Source organism: Accipiter gentilis, chromosome 15 (assembly GCF_929443795.1).
Source record: "Accipiter gentilis chromosome 15, bAccGen1.1, whole genome shotgun sequence".
NCBI classification, from domain to species: domain Eukaryota; kingdom Metazoa; phylum Chordata; class Aves; order Accipitriformes; family Accipitridae; genus Astur; species Astur gentilis.
The window spans coordinates 24,777,166-24,797,589 of NC_064894.1; the positions used below are offsets into that span (position 1 = coordinate 24,777,166).

Here is a 20,424-nt window from a genome sequence, read left to right on the forward strand (position 1 = left end):
GAAGGGGGTCACTTTGTGAAAGCAAGACCGTGATACCTCGGTCCGTTCAGCGGTGACGGGCAGGGCTGACTTGGTGCTGGAGGAGAAGGTCTAGGCTGAGTGGAAAGCAACCCTCTGCAGTTGTTCATCAATCACTCTGATACGCTCCGACTCTTAAAATGCTAAATAACAAGTGGGAACAGACGGGGTTTTGAAATGCATGCACAGGACTGGGAACGCCTTTGAGACCTTGTCATTTTCCTCCTTGCGTACAACCTCCTGAACTCCCACATCCTTCCTTCCACCATCCCTGCAGCTGTAACACTTTCCAGTATCTCTTCCCCCCCACCCCCATCGGTTTTTTTTGTTGTTGTTTTTTTTTTTTTTTTTTGTGGTCTCAATATCTTTTTAAGTAGCATTCTGTGGCCGAAGCTTGAAACAATTGCAGGTGAAGATCTGTTTGTTTATATGCTGGTGGAGGAAGTGTTTTCATTAGGGTTGACTCGTCTGATCTCCCATGAGGAGGAACAGTAAGCTGAAGGGACACTGTCAACTTGAAATCCGGAGAATGTGCATGATGAATGGAGAGCTGTGTCCAACATTACACCCACCGTCGAGCTCCCTGCTGGAGATCTGTGGTTTTTATAAGCCTGTCTTCTGACTGTGTGGGTTTGTCATGCAGTGAAGGAGTAAAAACACACTTCAAACAAAGTTCTGTTAAGTGAACAAAGGAGGCCAGAAGAAAAATACCAGAGTGGGAAGGGAGGAAAGGCAGCATCTCCAACTTTTCAGTACATCCATTGCAGCCACTGCATGACCCAGTGGGAAACTGGAGGGGAGAGAAGTTCATTTTTACAATTGAACACTTACTTAGTATCAGTAAAGTGGAAAGGTTGTTACCTTCTGCTGCCCCCCCACTGATACAAGAGTTTTCAGCACCTTGATGCATATGCTCAGAAAACTGATAACACTTCGTGAATGTCAGTAGATCGGTGCCTTTTCACAATTTAAGAACAATTTTAAGAAGGAAATCTCTTGGAAAAAACCAATGGGTTCTTTCTTGAGCCTTTTTTACCCCACAAAGCTGTGATTTTGATGAAAAAGAGAAAGGAAGATTGCCTAATTAATTCCTTCAAAATTTGTATTTTGTTGCTAGTAGGCTGCAGATTACCCTTAGTTTGTTGAAGTGTTCAGATGCTTCTTAGAGGGTGCCTGTAAGCCTGCTTCTTCTCTACCTCTAACAAATTACTGCCTCATCTGCATGGCTCATCTTTGGCAAAAACAGGAGTTTCCAATATGAAGTTGTCTAATGGTAGGCCACTGGCTGTGGTGTTTTGTGGTTTATGCTTCAGGCATGTTGTTTCAGAAATTCTGTGTTGCCTGCTGGTGGAAGATGTAGTGGCATGAAATACCAGTTAAGTACAAAACCCTGAACAGGCTTCTCTGGAAATTGTTTTGATGTTGAATAAATACATGTCTTCACTGAGGGATAAACAACTTTGGCGTATGGGCATGGCAGTCGATGTAAGGCAGAAGTGAAGAAAGTGGTACGGAGAAGTTGCTTATTAATAGTTTTCATTTTAAGTATCTTTAGAAGTTAGGACCCATTGACAAATTTCTATTTCATTTGAGTGAGATAAAGCATTGCTGAGAAACTAGTTATTTTTGAGATACTACACTAGATTTCACAACACATTTACGTGAAATGCCTGAATAGTATCATCGAAAATGCATGGGTGGAGTCTGATTCGGAGAGGGCCTCTGTGGCCATTGGCCCTATGGCTTAGCTGAATTAAACTGGATATACTAATCTGGATATGGTATGGTCTGCACAGGATTTACAGTGTGATAAAATTGTAGCTAGATGAGTGAAAACTGGCGGGTGCCTTTGTGATGATTTAACACTGTAATATGGTACACCTACAATATCATATATTTAGTTGTGTTAAGGAAGGCTTAGAGCTGTTGGCCACCTTATGCCTGATTGCTTTTATTTAACCAGCGTCTTCATTTTGCTGTCTTGCTGCATTATAGTGCTTTTACTTCAGGGAGAGAAAGAGTTGCACGCATGTGTTTTCCCTTCCTCCTTCTCTCTGGGGCACACATTAATATTTGATTCAAACTTGTTCTGTAAAGTTCTGCTTAATTCAGTTTGGGCACTACTTTGAATGTATAATAATGGCGTTCATTTGTGTCATGGACAGCGCTTTGTAATTTGCGTTATGGGCAGGTCTGCTGCTGGCAGTGTGTATTGTCAAAGTGACCTTCCTTTGAGAGGGAGAAAAACAATTACTCCTGTCCCTTTCCCACCCCTGCAGCTCCTGCAGAAGTGTCTTCACAAGTATTTTGACCCATTACTCCTAAACCAGGACTTGAACCGACAAATCTAATTCACCCACGTGGTCTCCCTGAAATCCAGCAATTAAGGACTCCTTTGGTGACAAAAGATCTACAGATCTGTACCATGCGATTTAGAGATTTACTTGGCGCAAAACCCACAAGAGGGTTTGCACGCTTCAGTGTGGAGCATCCCGAGGCCAAGCTACCAGGGCGATTGTGACCCCTGCGGATCTCACCCCCCCTGAGTGAGGGATGTAGCTGCTTGCTGTGCCATGCCGAACATGTTGTGCACCTCAGAGCTGTGCTCCCAGTGGCCGATGTGCTGGGGGAAATTCTGCCAGGGCCTCCCAATTCAAAGTGCCTCAGAAGGAGGTGAAACTCCAGTGCTGCATCTGCCTGCCTGCTGGGTGTCTCACTTGGCACCACAGTGGCTTTCTCTTAGAGTTTAAAAAACCTAACCTGCTTTCTATAAGATAGTAATAATTAAAAAACAAACAAACAAAAAAACCAACCCCAAAACCCACCAAAAAGAACCAAAACCAAAAAGCTTTGTGTTTTGTATTTCAATAGGTAACAAACATGCAGGTGTAGGTGTAGAAGAATTGGGATTTCTAGCATTTTCATTCTGTCGTGCGTTTTGCCCTTAGTGCCTGACTTCTAGACTGAGAAATGACAGCTCTAGATGAAACATGAAAGGCTTAAGTTGTTTTAGTACATCTGAGAAGCATACGATGCTCCTTAAGGAGCGCGTGGGCCTCGTTAGCACTGTGCTGTAGGGCAGTCTCACTTCTTAACGTGCTCAAGCGTTGGTTTGGTTTCAGGCAGGTAAGCTCCCTTGCAGTTTGAGACTGGTCAAGTTAAACCTGTCTGCAGGAGATGTCCTTGAGCCCTGAAACTAGAAACAGGCCTGACCTTATGGGAGTTTGCAGCCAAGGAGAAGCACCCCTTTGTTCTCCTTACCACACTGGCTGCAGGAAAACAATGGCATTTTGTAAAGGATTTTTGGAACTTTCCTTCACTTGGAATGGGAACAAAACTGAACAATATCAGCACTTTTACTGGGGGAATTGAAAAACAAAATTACTTCAAGTTAATCAAAACATGTCACCTCATCTTGGTTCTGACTGTTTTGAATGTTAACTTGCTACAAAAGCAAGGACTTCAACTCAAAATATTGGCATCTGTATGGAACAAGATAGAACCTTTGACATCTTGACTTTTTACTGAAGTATAAAATCAGCAACAGTTTTACAGAGCTTTTAGGTATGGAATGAACTAAATTTTCTTGCAGAAAGTGACTGTCGGATCTTTCCTGACCAGCCCTACTCATTGTATACCATGAATTTGAATGGATGTTTTTCATCTGAAAACGCCATCAAAAACCTAGCCTTGCAGTATCAACTGATTTGAGTTAGATGGCCTGAGTGAAATCGCTTTTTCAACAGGAGGAAGGACAGCAAATGAATTTTAAACTTGCTCTCCTTCCCAAAATGCAGTTCCCTTTTTGTATCAAAGGCATCCCAATTTGAATGGATCTACTGATGTTGTTTGTGACAAGGTGATATAGGGAGAGGTTACCCCATGTTTTCCAGCTCAGCTTCTACTGATTCAGGGAAGTCTTGCACCTGTTGCTTGTTCCACACTGTCACTTCCTAGAGTATCCATGAGTAATAAGTCCTACTTGATCAAGCCAGTGACCTAAATTCTTAGAGCAAGCTAGCTGATGTTCTTCACATTGAGACATGGTTTAATATGATGACCTATACAAGGCAGCTGTGATGTGAGAATGTTTTGATGGGAACAGAGAAGGTCACCCCTCTACGCTTATTTATTTTATTTTATTTTGGTGGCTTTTTTTGGAAGCAGCAATGATTGGATGCCTTGTCTAGCTTAGGGAAATTCTTTGTCCCATCCTGCTTTAGGTACCCTGTGGCTACAACCAGAAAGGAGAGATGTTGAGAAGCAGCTGTTGAGTGATGTGCTCAGTGCTTTGAAGTACAGAGCAGTCCAGCCAGAGCTCCTCAAAGGAGCCAGAGCTACTTTCAATAGTATCGGATCCTGTGCTGTGAGGGCATTTGCTGGGCTGTCCCCAAAATGCCTGGCCCCTTAGTCGGTGACACTATCGGCAGCCAGTCCTGAACAAAGGCTCTACCTCGCATAGTATGCTTTGCTTTGCAGAAGCTCTTGGGGTGGCCTTGGGAGGAGCTCCCTCGCATCCTCGATGCTGCCTTGCAACAGCTCTGGGAGCTCTGAAAGACAGATAAACATCTAAAGCCTTGGCTGTGTAAGGGCTGTAACAATTTATTTTAATCTGAAATTGAGACCTTGCGTTTCGGGCAAAATGTACCATCAGTACTGAAGCTTCTAGAACTGCTTGAAAAAATGTCATTTTATTCACCAAAGCTATGTCACTCGCAGTGGTGAATTTCAAAAGTGTTTTGAAGCTGGCAGAGGAAGCTGCTCGTGTGTCTGTGTGTGTGAGGACATTTGCTTTAATAGAAGAGAAGTGTTTGGCACCACTTAAGCTTGCAAATAACTAGCAATTTTTTGGAGAAGGAAGGAGGAAACCTCAAATGATTGACTTGACTTGGGTGAAATATCTTTGTTTGAAATTGTCCTTTTCCTCTTGGCTCCAGTTTTTCCATGTTAACAGATTTGAATAAAATACTTGAGCCTTTTTGGTAGACTCCAAAATAAAAATATTACTGCCAGATAATTTTTATCTTGTCAGGCCTCAGTTTGCTATATGAAGCTATACAGAGAAGTTAAACAGGATATGAGATTGAAGATTAATATTAAATACCCATTCAGGGTTTTTTTAAGAAAAACTTTTCTGCTCCATGACAGTTCTCTAAATGACCGTATCTGGTGGTTCCTAGCATCCTTTTTCTTTACAATTTTTATTATTTTATTTGTGGGGTTTCTTAAACAAATAAACTTTAACATACATTTGAAGGCTTTTTATTGTATTAATAAAGACCTTCCAACCTCCCTTGTTTTAGAACAACCTGTGTGTGAAAGAGCACCTTGTGTAATGTTGATCTTTGACTTGCAGCTGTACCACTTACAAAAGAGGCAGCTCTGAAGGTTTTCCTGGCATGATTTTGGAATATCATGCAGTTCCTATCTTGGCTCCTGATACCATTGTACAGATAATTGTTGATTTTAATTTTTTTTACAAGTATGTTGATTTTTTTTCCCTTTCGTGCCTGACCTTTAAACTGCAGATTTGCTCTGGGGATTATAATTGAAGTTGATGCTCTTGCCCAAAATAACTGAGAAGACTTGTTGCCGGTTAGTTCAGAAGTTCTCTGAGCCAGAAGCCGTGATAGCACGCTGCGTCGTGGCACCGAGCTGGAGCTGAGATTAGCAGCAACATTGGTGAACGAGCTTGTGTCGGCTCTGGGCCATCGGTGAGGCACACAGCAAGAGTGCTCCTGGACTTTTTCTCTCTCTTTTTAGCCTGTACAAACTTCATGACTATGTTAATGAGGGCTGTAGCTATCTCCGCGTCAACCGACAACCTGTGACTCTGGGGGCTGCGTTAACTGTCCAAAAAAAAATACAGCAGAGGCTCGTCTGTTACTTTCTAACTTCTGCATTTGTATCACTTCTCCACAGAAGTACCTTTCCTTCTTCTGAGACAACTTAATCCCATACCTGGTCATTTCTTAGGACTTAGTGTAAGACCAGCTGATACCCCTGTTTAGAAGATGGCAATGGTTGCATCCTACAGCCAGCTGCCTTTACCCTGGGGAGACCAGAGCAGGTGTAACAGAAAGCTCTCAGACCGTTAAAAGAAAGAATATTTGTTTGTTCTTGGGACTGGGTTTTTCTTCGTGGGCAGCCTCTCACTAGGAAGCAATGATATATTTTTTTCCAGGAAAAATAAGCATCTCTAAGACTCGGAATGAAAACCTCTATTGTCTGACCAGGCAATTAGACTGTTTCTTGTCTTAAACTATATGTAAATACTCAGTGTTTATTTTTAGTGGTGAAGTTAATGGTGGAGGAGGTTTTTTTTATGGTGAGGTTAATGACCTCTTGCGTGTTTTTAGACCTCTCTGTGGACAGGTCGTCTTGCATGCTTTGAAATGGGCAGGTCTGAATAATAAGATTACGGAGAGGGAGCCCACATCCAGTAAGGTTTTTGTCTGAAGACCAGCAAAAATGCTGTTTCTGTTGCCTGTCTGCCTTCCTGCGAAGTAACTGAAAACTCCTAAATTTCCTTCTGGGATTTGGCTGTGAGATAACTAATAGACTATGAAATTTCTGGTCGTTATCACTCCGAGCAGCATTTAAATTGGTGATTTCAGCAAGAGACGTTCTAGGTCCCATTTCCAAATTCATTGATAATGTTTTGCTGGTTTCACTCCTTAAGAAGGAAAAAAACTATTTAAAGCTGATCCTTTGAATAGCACAGTATCTAGGGTCATTCATAATTTTCATTTAAAGCCTTTAGCTGAATATGCAGGCCTTTTGTCCCAGATATTAAGTTCTCCATGTGTCTTTGAATGGACATAAGACCTCATACTTTGGGCTGGTGAGGAGGAATAGCAACTGGATTTTTATTTTATTTTTATTTTTTAATCTCTTTTCTATTCTATTCAGAAAGACTGAGGCAAGCCACCTTTAAAAGAAAAAAAAAATCAAACACGTGTTCAATGCAACCCATTTTATTAGCTGTAATCACTGTTGAAAAACTCTGTAAGCCCATCAGCTTTCAATGGGCATAAGGTCAGTGTACAGAAGCTGGCAAGCTGAAGAGCCAGATTTAACTCTGTGCAACAGGCTGTATGCTCTCAAAAAAACACACATAGTGTTGGCTTCAGTTCTTTGACCACCTCTGTAGGAGTTTCCCTTTTGTAGGAAATGTAACAAACACAAAAGTTTGGCTGAGAAGAGAGCTGCTAAACGATGTGACCTTGTACAAGAAACATCCCTTTACATCTGAAGTTCAAAAATGACCTTGCGTGCGTTGGGGGAGGTAGAAGATGGGCATTAACTGTCTGTCTTGCTTGGGGCAGCATTACTGACGTGCTTAAAAACTGTAGAACTCCTTGTCCTAATGTTCAAGTGGGGCTGCCAAAAAGGAACAAATAGGTCTGCGGACAAAGTGCACAGGGAAGACTGTGTCCCTTTTCCTTCTCCTCGGTCATTGCAGGCAGGACAGAGCATCGGTTTGCACTAATTGATGACTTGACATTCAGAACAATTTGCTGCCAGTCCTGTAAAAGGTTAAAAAACTTCTTTCATTTATAAGCTTTTTTTAAAAATTGTGTGCTTCCTCTGGCATTGGAGTGATTCAGTGACTTCTTTAAGGGTAAGGTGACCTTGTCTGTGCTCTTGCTATGTTTTCACCAAGTCTTAATTTGAACTGTTGTAAGGTTACGTTGTTTGGGGTTTTTTTGTTTCCTCCCATGCAAAAGAGTTAGTTCTGCTTTATGTAGCTGACTGTACAGCTGTAGGTGTTAGACAAGTCACCCAAATTTTACTTTTGTGGTCAACTCCTCCACGTTCTGTCACGTAAATTTGTGTCTTATAAAAGATAGTTGTCATCCTTCTAGAGCTAATGTGGCACAGCAGGACTGTGCTGAGAATAATCTGGACCTGAATGTGGTCGGTGGGTCAAAAAAACATTGTTTTGGTTTTACTTCTTCGGGTAGAGCAGGATAGATGGGATACATCTGCACGGCACTGTACCGGGGTGGACAGAAAAGCTCGTGTGTGAGAGTCAGGATAGCCCCAGCAGCCCAGGAGGAGCATCGTGCTAATGTGCCTGCAACGCTTCCAGAACCACTGTGATGTGTTCCTAGTTGTTGTGAGTGTATCTGTGCAGCAATGTGTGGTGCTGTAGAGGCTGTACTTTACTTTTTTGACACAAAAAAGAAGACACACGAGAGTGATGACCTGAAAGAATGGATTAACTAGATGAATGTTCATTTTAACAGCACCAAAACCTACTCAAACTAGCTTTTTGAAAAATTGCTACAAAACTTAAAAGAAATATTTTGGGTTGTTTTTGTTTTGGTTTGGTTTTGTTTTGTTGGGGTTTTTTTTTCAACATTATCTGCCCTGCTGAAAAGAGTGATTATGTTCCTCGGGAGCTCCATCTATAACAGCTACCCACAAGCTTTAAAATGACATGGTGCTGCAATTGTATGCAGCGTTTATTTTCAATCTTCTTTTTTTAAAGAAGTATGCAATCGCTGTTCAAATTATGTCACCATGAGAGTGGGAGAGTACCTCTTGATGAGTGAGATCTTTTCAAAGTAAACTGGTTTAGAGGGCTTGCTGTCTCAAACTTAATTTTGAAGTGTAAATACATTTCTGTGGATTTCTTAGTGCTGTCACTCTTCCAAAAGTGAAATATCACAGATCTTAAGAGAATGCGGTTATGATCAACTCTGCAAGGGAAATAAGATCTGTGTTTGCCAATAACGTAGTCACCCCAAACTGCGATAGTAAGAATTTCTAGCGTAATCAGCAATATGTTGCCTCTGTGAGGTATAATTTCTGAGAAAATATCTTGAAAATGGCAGTCAAACTGCATTATGTAGATTTACTTTATGATTGTTGGTATGGGAACTTGCTAAACCTGTGTATATCATTACAAGTACGTAGCTTTGGACTCTTTCACATCACACTTTAAACCTGGGGGGGAACCCTAGGTTTTTTTGAAGGAATGATTACCTACAATATTTTTTGTGCTTCCTCCAATCATATTGTAAAAAATTTTCTGTAACTGAGCTCTCTCTGGAGCTAACAGATTTCTCATCTAAAGGTACTTTTTAATAGTTCTTCTATTAAACTACTTTTTAATAGCCCTTCTCTGAGATGAGCTCTTCTTCCTTTTAAAATTTAAACAGAAGAATCTAGGTTTGAAGGGACCTCTGAAAATCATCTCCCTGCACAGAACAGGGCTAAACTCAAAGCCGGGTCTAACTTCAAAGCCAGGGCCTCGTCCAGTCAGGTTTTGAGGTATCTCCCAAGACGGATTGGACAAACCCATCTCTCTTGATTTCTCCTTCATACGTCAAGTGCTGCAGCATCTTGGTGGCTATCCACTGGGTTCACTCCAGCATGTCAATCTTTCTTTTCCCAGGACTCCCAAAACCAGACCAAGTACTCCAGATGTGGTCTAACAAATGTTGCATAGAGAGAAATAATTACTTCACCTGCCTGCTAATTAAATTGCTTATTTGGTGCCAGATCTTCAGTTGCTGTCAGTTGTCTTCACTTCCCTGGAGCTCGAGTGGTGGAAACTCTCCCTTGCAGGGGAGTACTTGTAGGCTTCTCTGCCACCTCAAAAAGAGCTGGAAGAGAGATGACCCTTTGCTTCAATTACATGAAGCAGATGACCAAACCAGTGTTTGCATACACAAAACTGCAAAGGTTTCCATTTCCCTGCAGTGAATTTTTGCACCAGGCTTTCACGCTGCATATAGCTATATAACCTGAAGCAGTAAGATTGTATCACAGTGATTATTTTGGTAAAACAGTGAAGAAAATGCATAGTAAACAGCATATGCAAAGAGATGCATTGTGTGTATTATGTTTGTTTTACTGGCGGTACTTTAGCTATTAGCTAAGTTACCCACTTTAAAGTTAATGTTTGGTAGCAAATATGAGGATTGAAATAACAGGCATTCCACCCAGATGAGCCTTACTGAAGCTGTGGGACAGTAACATGTGCTTAAGATTTTATACCCAGAAGGTGTTTCTTCTCTGCTAGATTTCTGAGATTCTGTCATTGCGAGTTGTGCTATTATAGGTGACTGAAGTACATGTGACTAGCTATAGTCTCTGCTTTTTAAAGGTTTAATCTTCCTCACTATTTGATCTTTATTTTTATTTTTTTTCCAAGCACACACAAAATGAAAATGTTGCAATTAATGGCTTAAGTACTTAAATCAATGTTTGCCTGAAAAAAAATCAGAACATTTGGAATACAAGAGAAATCCACAACCACCACCAAGCCCGTGCATGTGGGACTTGTCCTGCAGATGCTGCTGCCTTGAGGAGTGTGTGGCTCACATCGCCTAGCTCAGACGTCCTCGTGCCCCAGTGTGGGAGAGGAGCTGAAGGTGTAAATCTTCGACATGCATATGTCTGCTTTAATGTGTAAGATGTTAGTATTTAGTTTAGGAAATTCTGGTTCCCAAAAAGCTGTGGCAAAGTAAGTGTCTGGGGTGTGGAGTGAATAGTGACTGACTCGGTGAGGGAGGAAGCTGGGCTGAACAGTCGCTGTGCCTCGAGGACCTTCTGGGGTTCTTAGTACAAGCAAAGAAGAAAGAAACCTTAAAAGCCCAGTGGGTGTAAAAGGAAGCAGTGGTAGAGAGGTTTGAGCTGGGAAGGTGGACAAGGGAGGGGAATTGTCAGGGTTGGTTTTTTGTTGTTGGTTTTTGTTTTGGTTCCACCCCCCACCCCTTCCCCTCTCCCTTCAGTATTTGTCCCCACCAGGGAACTTCTTCAAAGTCTCTCTTCCTACGCTGGCTGTTGCCACCACTGTTTTCCTCCTGTGATCTTTCTTTGGATATTTGTTCTAGCTGTGTGGCCCTGGCTGTGACTGCCAGAGGCTCTTTTAGAGGTCCCTCTTTCACCTATTTTGTTCCCACAACCCTGCTTACAGCAATCCTGTCTTCATGCTTACTTACTTCAGTCTTCTCTGTTGCTCACCTTCCTTGCCTTCCCTGCAAATCCTCTCATCTCCCAACACAAAGTAACTGTTTATCCTTGAACTAATGGGTGTTCACAATGCTCTGATCATAATGCTGCAGAACTGCTTATATTCACAGCGATTAAAAAATAAAAAGATGGATTATTTTTTGCCCTACCCCAGAGAATTAGTTGTATATTTTCACTCTGTACAGTTGTCATTGTAGGTTGAGTTGATTGGGGCTCAGAGGTAAGAAGCCCCTCCTGGTATGGAAACGAACCTTGGGTGTTACACAGCTCGTTCAGGTTACGCAGGCATCGTTGTGTGGCAGAAGGATGGTGTGCAAGACCTATACCAAAGCGGAGGCTTACTACTAAACTGATCTCTATAGTATGTGGAGAAATGTGGAGTTTTGCCTGTTGACAGTAATAAATGCTCCCCCCGGACGCCTTGGCACACAGACCTTCCCCAGGTTCTCTTGGCAGTGCTGGAGAACAGAGAACAGCTCTCACCAAGGCTGCTCAGGTGAGGTTGACCATTTCAGAAGGCTGCGTGCTTTTATTTATTTGCTTTTATTTTAGTCAGAAACTAGGGTCGCTTGGTGCCATATATAAGCTCTTGTGGGGGAGATGGTGAGAGTTTAAAGCATTTTGAATTTTTGTTCCAGTTTTTCTTTTAAGTCGTGTGAAAAGCTCACCAGCTTTCTGGTGTTTGGTGGCAGCTTGAGTAAAATAGTTTCAGTGGGAAGATGAGGGGGTTGTATATCAGCTTGTACTTAATATTTGTTTAAACCGGTTATGCAAGACAACATAGGTTATTGTTAGCAAACTAGAGAAGTCACAAAAGGGGTCCTTCTCCAAAGAGTGTAAGGTATGTTATTTTGGTAGAAACTCTGGGGGATGAGGCAACAGAACTGAGCACAGGAGATCAGTACCTACTCCAGACAATGCCAACACCTTTGGTCTGCTGCATCCTCTCCCTGACCACTCATTTGAGTAAAGTCTGGGTGGTGGTAGGACTGGAAGCAAGTGTTATCAACCCAAAATATTTAAATATTGCAGTGGTTTTGGAGGAGAGGAAGAAGGGGCTGGAGTTTGGAGCTGGAGATGTTGCATGGGTTCATGGGGCCACTGAGATCTAACCTAGACTGGTGGGAGCTGCCACTGAAGATCTCAAAGGTTGCTGTCCTTTTCTTATGGAATCAATGTGTGTGTGTGTGTGCTTGTTAACACCTTCTAATTAAATCTAAGATATTCAAATCATGTTGAAGATTGGTTCCACCAGTTTGACTCAGGTATTTTTAATATATGTATTTTGATTGCGCTGTCTGGAAGGCTAATTGGTACAGTTGATTTGTGGCTAATATGTGCTGTTTTGAAACTGCTGGTACACAGATGGGTGTAATAGAGGCTGATCCTAAAAATGTTCTCAGTTTTCTTCTTCTGTTAATGTTGGCAGATGTTTCCAAGCAATACAGTGACTTCTTTGTATATAATTTTTTATCTCTCTGGGAAAGAAAATAAAAAAAATATTAAAGAAGCAAAGGCCTCTGTAAAAGGAGTGGGGCATTGCTCAGTATGAGGCCCTTGAGGCCATCCCAGTGTGCTATTTAGGAGGAATAAGTAATTGAAAACCACTTTCTCTCCTCTGTTTTGCAGTAGTTCTTTAACTGCATTAGCAGTGCTGCCCCAACAGACAAGCCCACCAATTCCCCTCCCCAGCCAAATACCATACCCTCTTGAAGATGCGGATTCCTTCCCAGATAGCTGACCTTGGGCTGTTCAAGCACACCCGCTGCCTGTGTGCAATATGTGTATTAACCAAAAATGTCAGAAATGGTCCTTTCATGTTATAGATGTGAGTCAGATTTTTTTGTTTCCATTTTCCATCCTCTTGTGAGTTTATTCCCTGACAAGCTTGTGGTGGCTTACCGCTTGAAAAGCAGCTCCTTAGTTTTTGACCCCAAGCACATCAGGTATTGACTGCTGGTTTAAGGCGTCTCCTTCTTCCCTCTGGTTCTTTGTTGTAGGAATTTCCAAATGTCAATCTTGTCAAGAATTACTTTTTAGCAACTTAAAACCAATTATCACTTTTGCTGAAGAGGCAAAGCAAGGGATACAATGTATTAAAACAAAGAGGGGTAGGGAAGGTCTCATAACTTAATCTCTAAACTTTCATTTTGGAAATTACTTTTGCTGGTGCACTTAAGCCTGAGTACATGCCACATGCTTGGACTAGAGGTATAGTACATGTCATTGCCTGTATATGTAGATAACTGTTTTTAAACAGTTTTTTCTCTGGGTTTGGGGGTTGGCTTTTGGGGGAGCAGGAGAACATGTTAAAGAATGAACCTGACCCCTTTTTGACTCAAGGGGAGAAAGACCTGGATGATGATTTTTACTAGTCAGCAGTGGCTGAGCCCTGAAAAAAACAGCATAAACCTTCTGGGCAGCAGTTCTCTTTTTTTTTTTTTTTTTTTTTTTTTTTTCTCCTTTACCTGATGTTAACAAGAAACTGCTAACCTAATTTTGGTATTCCTGTGAGAGTTCATTTATGGTGAGTTGCCAGAATTCCCAAAATAAATTTTAAGTTCCTTGTTGGCACCTGTGGGTTGGATTTCTTTGCTTCAGTTTTTTAATACCATTTCTTTTTTTCTCTATGTACAAATTAGCTTTCTTTAGGAAGAATATTTATCAAACAAACTAAGCCTAATAATATAAAGTAGAATAAATTCTTCAGGCCTACATAATGAATACTTGAAGATTTATGCCACTTTAATGGCTTCCTGAAACTGTACCTGCAGTCTCCCATCCCTCTTGCTGTAGTGTGAGAGACCACACAATACAGTTGACTGTATATAGCAAAATTTAAAAATTATTAAAGAGTATAGTGTGTTTTTTAATATAGAAAATAAATAAATGTTAAAAGCATGGATTTTGTATATTCTGGATTTCCTGTAGGCATATACCTTACACAGTTCTTTCACTTGTCCCCAAAACTTGGAGCCTTTTTATCTCTTGGAGTAAATTTGAAGATGGCTGTGAATTATCTTCATGAGCAATTTTCTTCAGGAGAGGCAGGTATGCGGAGGAGATACCATGCTTTTAACCCTCCTGGAGGGACAGTCAAACTCGTTGCTTATGGATGTCAGACAACTGAATGCTGCCAAACTGAGTCAGCATGTATGTTTTGGTTGACTAGCCGTAGCTCTCTCATCTCCTTAGGGCACCGGGAGACATGGAAGAAAAGGGTAGGTGAAAGGGAAGGCTCAAAGATCCAAGTGACTAGGAAGTAAGGGAGTGAACAGGAACATGCATCAGTAGGAAACAAAGCTTTGTTGGCCTGGTGATTACAACCTGGTATTTAAATTCAGTGACCCTTTTTTCTAGGAAGTTCAGAAATGTAGTCGCTCGATACTTGAAGTGATAATTTAAAAAAAAAAAAAAAAGCAGAATCTTTGTCAGTAGGCTTATTTATCAGACTTTTATAGAGCAAAAGTAACCCAAGCCACTTGAACTTGTAATGCTCAGTAGAGGATTTTAAAACCTGATAGCCAGTTTGCCTTCTAGGCATACCCAGCAATCTCCCAGACTTGTTCTACCAGTCAGTCGCAGCATTCTAGTGACATCTGCGTCTGAGTAATGTTCTTCCTGAAGTCTGTCAGAAAAATGGTTGACTTGTGTGTAACCAGAAATAATGCCTTACTATATTTAAATTCACATGGGTAATATGCAGCATATGTAAAACTAATTTTCAATCTCTTCCTAGGAATTTTTAACATCCTAAAAGTAAAGTTTCATTTGTATCTCTTGCTCTCCATTCCAGGAACTGTCTGCCTGGTCCCTTTAAGTTCTTGCTGGTCTGATTTCAGTGACAGTTATGGAACCATTTGGTATAAGAGAAATTTGGGACTGAAAAGAGAAGAAAGGGAAGCAGACAAAACTTTTTGTTCTGTTTCTAGGCTGAGGTCTCTATCTCTGCATTTTAATCTAGCAGTTTTGACTAGGGCCAGCCCTTTTCACTTAGAGTGGCTCTGACCCTTCATATTTATTCTGCGTTTTCAACAGCAGCAAAGATACTAGTCATCACACTGCTTTTTTCTGCACTTCTGCTTTTACTGGACTTCAAGATAAATGCATCTTCTAGAGAAAAAGAAGTAAGGAGGAGTGGGGGGAGAGGAAGAAACCTATTGCTGCAATTTCTGGGGGGTGAGAAACTTGGTGGTTTTGGGGAGTTCCTGTTAAACATCAGATGATTTGTCAGTTTTGTTAATCATCTCTTACTCTTTTCAATTTTTTGTGGGTAAGCATCCTGCATTAGTTCTCATTGAGTAAGTCAGGACAAATTGTGCCACCTTGGCTTAATACGATATTTTCTTTTTGTTAAGCTGATAAGAGTGAAAGGGATTTATCTGCCCATGTGAGGGCTCTATATATTCAAGATTTAGCAGTACCTTTTTTTTTTTTTTTTTTTTTTTAAATGTGTTATTGGTCTGGGGCTTGCCCTTCTGCCGGAGGTTGCCACCCTCATAGGCACAATTAAGTAGCGCTCTTCTGTACAGAGCTCTGGGTCGGACTGAGTTACACTGAGGCATGGTTTGCATTGATTTTACCCTCCTGTTAAGTACAGAAGCCTGTGAGAGAGCAGAGGGGATGTGTCTGCCCATCACAGGCTGCTCACACCTGGGCAGCTTGCTCAGACTGGGGTGTTGGCTCTGCCCTTGGTGAAAAGGGTAAGGAGGGTGTGCGTTATCTGTGCACACTGCTGTTTCTAGAGTACCTGGGCTGACGTTTTAGTGCAAAGGCATCCTGACAGCTGTAGGCTGGCTGAGCTGCTGGCACTTACGGTGTGGACGTCTACCCTCATCACAGAGAGGACGGCACCCTAAACTTCAGTAGGTTTAGCTGTGGTTACTCGCTTCCAGCACAACCCCTTCTTTTCTTCCTAGTCGTCTTCACCTAAACTGCTATGCAGAAGTGTCTAGAAGGAAAATATCATGTACATAGTAATTTGTTTTTATTATCTTCCCTGTGTTGTATATTTGTGCGGGCTGCTAATACATGTCCAGAACAGATCATTTCACAGCTGCTTCAGAGAGTGAGGAGCTTCCAGTTGCAATAGCTCTGCTGCTTTTTGAGAGAGACTTGCTATATTCCTCATAAAGGAGAGTGAAGTGTTTGGAGATGTGTTGCTCCTGAAGTATTGCCAATACGTCTGTGCTAATAACCTACTGCTTCTGTAAGGAATATTGTTTTTCCGAAGTACTGGTAGGGCAAAGAATAGTCTTTTATTGTCAGCTTGGATACAAACATGTGCCCAAAGCTTTCTGGCTGCTGTCAGAGCGTGTACATCAGCAATGTTCAGTAATGGGTGCTAAGTGGGAGGAGTGTCTGCCCATAATCTCTACCAAGTATCTCACTTGGCTTTTTGCAGTGTCTGTATGCAGTACTGCCATAACATGTATGTATTTCAATCAGCCTTGACTCAGGCTAGGTCTTAAACCACAAAGCACACAGGCATGTTGAAATAAGGGCGGGCGGGTGCAAGGTAAGGTTTTATGAATCTTGCTTTTCTGAGGACAGCTTCAGAGTGTGGCACAAAGTTGTGCATTGTAGAAACTTAGTATGGGGAGGGATCTTAAATCATTCCTGCCCTAACGGTACAAGTTTGGACACAGTGAATACAGGTCATTAATGAATCCCAGAGGATTCAAGGAAGGAGCATCTCCAACATGCCCAACTGCTCTCTTCTACACTTCAGTCATTGGAGAGCTTCTAATATGCAACTGACATCAGTATTCGTGCAGAGCATCTCTATTATCTTCAGTGTACGTGGAGAAGCAGAAGACTGAAAGGGCTCAGGTCCTGAAAGCCTGTCTGTTATTCCTGCCTGCATTACTTATGCTGGTGAAATACACTGTCACTTTGTGCAAAGTTTGCCTCTTTGTAAAAGCCTTCTCCATCTTCAAGGCTGCTTGTGTACTCCCTTCCCATTCTCTCTCCCTTTTAATCAACTTGACCGATTTCTCTAGCCTCTCTGCATAGGCCTTGGCAGGGAAAAGACTTTCAAGAAGGTCAGGGAAGAAATCATGGATTCCAGAGTCTGGCTTGTCTGATCTGGAGGTAGCTGAACTGAGGATTTGAGGGCTTGGGTTCTTCCCTTCTGCTGGCAGCAACAACCCATGAAATCTGTTGATAAATGAAGTTGTGTACCCCCTTGCCCTCCCCCTCAATTCTAGTTAGCACAGACGTAGAAGCAGCATGAAGTTTCCAGTTTCTCCCTGAGCTTAAAAAGGAGAGACTGTACATCAGCCTGCCGATTAATCACAGGCACTCATGTGATGAAAATTTCTCAGGGGATGGGAAAGGTTAGTTTGCTTTTAAGTCTTAAAATAGCCTCATTTCAAAGAACATTTCCATGATTATTTTTTTTTTGTTGTTAAGTCAAGGATGTGTAAGTGCTTGCAGCGTTAGTGTATGCGTGTTACAGTTTGGGTTTTAGTTGCATGATGTGATCCTGGACTGTTCAGCTGAGAAGATCCCCGCTTCCTTCAGCGCATGCAGGAGCAGACAGAGACGGTAATGAGAGATTGGCTCCTGCTGAATCACAGCTTCATCTGTTGCAGGACCTGGGAGGTACCATGTGAAAGAGGTGGGGAAGTTTGTAGGAAGGAAAAGGCAAGGATCTGCTAGGCATCTGGGAAAGAAAATTCACTTAAGCACACGCCGTTATGAAAAGTGACTTATTTTTCTGTGTAGCCACGCTAATAGACTGTGGGGTGACTGGAGAACTGTCGAGTACGGGCAACTGCAAAAGAAGTCAATGGACTCATTGCTGTGAGTATACTGAATAGTCAGGCCTCCGTTGTCTCAAACTGGGCACCTAAATAAAGAACACTTTTGAATTTATCTTCTCTTTGTCATAAAGTCCCCATAATACTCCTGGTGTCTTAGGATGCTATAAAAAAATGCATGCTTTGTGAAGGAAAGCTCAGGCGCTGAGCAGTGCAGGGACCCATGAGTGAACTGGTTGTGTTTTCAGAGCAGGCTGGGAAGAGTATTCTATGAAATGACAGTGAATGTCAAAAAGAAAAAAAAATATTAAATGACCACATTGAATAAGCATCAGCCATTTTAGGCACTGAAGGAGACTGTGCTCTTATGGAAAACTTTCTGTGTGATCATGTAATTAAGAACTGCATCACAGTGAAGTCACGGGCAGGTTGCGGGAAGGCAGGTAAACCCAAGTGGTACAACCAGTAACAGCTCTGGAAAGTCTAGTGTTTGCGTGCATGTCTTCATAAGCTTAATACTTTTGTCATGCAAATAGGTCTAATTGATCTTTGAATATGAATCCTCAGTGACATGGGGGAGAGCAAAAGCTGAGGAGTGAAGCTTTATATTGTTCAGGTATGAGGCAGCACACTCGATAACCGGAGAGGTCTTGCTACTAACTGGTGTTGCAAGTCAGCACATGTGAACCGCACTAATTCGCTGTTGCCTGCAGTGCTTGTGGCAAAGATGACAAACCAGCCTTTGTGCAAGCGAGAAACCAGAAAGGCACAATGCAGAATGGAAATTTGGTGCTGTTCGGACTGTAGGCGTTTACATCTCTCTGTTCCTGCAAGTGGGACGGTGCTGTACGTGTGGGGGGGAAATGGTCTGAGCCACAGGTCGGCTTCCTGAGTGGGTTAGAGACAGCGTGTCTTACCTTGTGAGGAAGCCTGGCACACTGCAGCATCTTACGACTCAAGACTTCTATTTTTCTAACTTTCTGGCTTATACCATGTGGCTTTGGGTGACCAAAGTGTCTTTTTTTTTTCGTTTTTTTTTTTTTTTTTTTTTTTTCCCTCCAAACATCAGTAGTTAGGAGTCTGGTCTGTACCATGCTAAGAGCTCTTCAGTTAAAGAATGCAAAGCAACTCTTTAATGGATATATATTAAACTTTACTGTCCTTTGCAGGTAACACAAAGCAGAGTCAGAACATAAACAAGCGATCCTGTGTCTGTCAGCACTGTTGCTCTGTTTTATTTTAAACCTAATTATACTTGAAAGGTGTAGGGGAAATTGAGAACTTGACTTTTGGCACTTATCAGCACAATCTTAATTAACCATCACCACCCCTTTTCATGAATTTCTGTGAAGAGCTCCAGTCCTATGATCTCACTTCCCTCATCTCATTTGAGAGTTAATGCTCTCAGGTTAATTTCTCTTAACTTTATAACCTAGTCTATCTTCTGTTTAAAAATAAGTGGGTAAAACACTTTTTCAAAACTGTTTGGAGGCCCCCCCTGCGTGTCAAAGCACAAACTCATCAAGTCATCGTCATCCTTTTCTGACTCTCAGCAAGAGACTTCAGGGTAATATATAAATCTCTGGAATGCTTGTAATAGGGGTGATAGGATACTATGAAATGCACTTGTGCTGGTAAGGAATATTATAGGATGCACAGAAGACATGCAAGGAAGAAACCACATATGACTTTCACTTGCTAAATGAGGTGTTTGTAGATTAATCCTTTGCTAAATGTGCATTGAAATTTTTTCGTCATTTGTACTGACAGAGTGCAAAGAAATATAAGGCATAAAGGCAGTCATTGAACAGCTGGCAATGTGGCAGTCAGAAAAATTTTATAAATATGAATAAAAAAGAAAAGTTAAGTTCTTTGGTTTTTTTTAAACTCTGGTTTTCAGTGTTATAATGACTTTTTAAATTAAGCGTGACAGACTTGATAAATTATCAGATAGAGTTTTGAAAAGTTATTTTATTTACAGGGGGAAGAGTAATTTTTTTCCTTTTTTTTTTGTTTGTTTTGTTACTACCACCTTGTTTGTTAGAAGGAAAGGGGAAAGGATTGTGAGTGGAGGTCAGGGGAGAGGAGATCTTGCTTGGCAATTGATTTTGATTTGAAGTAAAAATGTTTTTAAAACCACAAAATAGCATTTGATTCATATAATCCCTGGTGTGCTTGTATAAGCTGCTTATGAATTATAATAAAAAAGCAAAAAATTCCACTGAAAAACCTGAAAAGCCCTTGGTCAGAAGTATTTGGACACTTGATTAAACTCTTTAAGGAGTCCAAAGAAAAGAAAAAAACCCCAACCATTTCCTGTGCCATTAACATTATTGTATTAATAAAAGCTGGTTCAATGCCCATACTGTGTGTCCCCAACACAACATTGATGACATTTTGAGAGGTAGGCAAACATTTATACTGTGCTCTTAGAAAAGGTTATATGAAAGCCTTTTGATGGAATTTGGATTTGCAATTTTGTTTTTTCTTCTTTAAAAAGAAAAAAAACCAAACAGGTCAGATAGGTCTGTGAGAGGTTTTCTTCTTTGGGCTTAATGAAACAAAGTAAACCAGGTCATGAGTGCTATATGTATATCAAACAGGTTTGTATCATTGCTTCTAGACTGAAATATACATATATTTATTTAAGAAT

The 20,424-nt window shown here is 41.3% G+C and overlaps 1 protein-coding gene across 6 annotated transcripts in view; it reads left to right on the top strand.

Moving 5' to 3' along the window:
- FYN (FYN proto-oncogene, Src family tyrosine kinase) overlaps positions 1-20,424 on the top strand; it is a 140,612-nt gene that overhangs the window by 1,219 nt on the left and 118,969 nt on the right. The window lies entirely within an intron of this gene.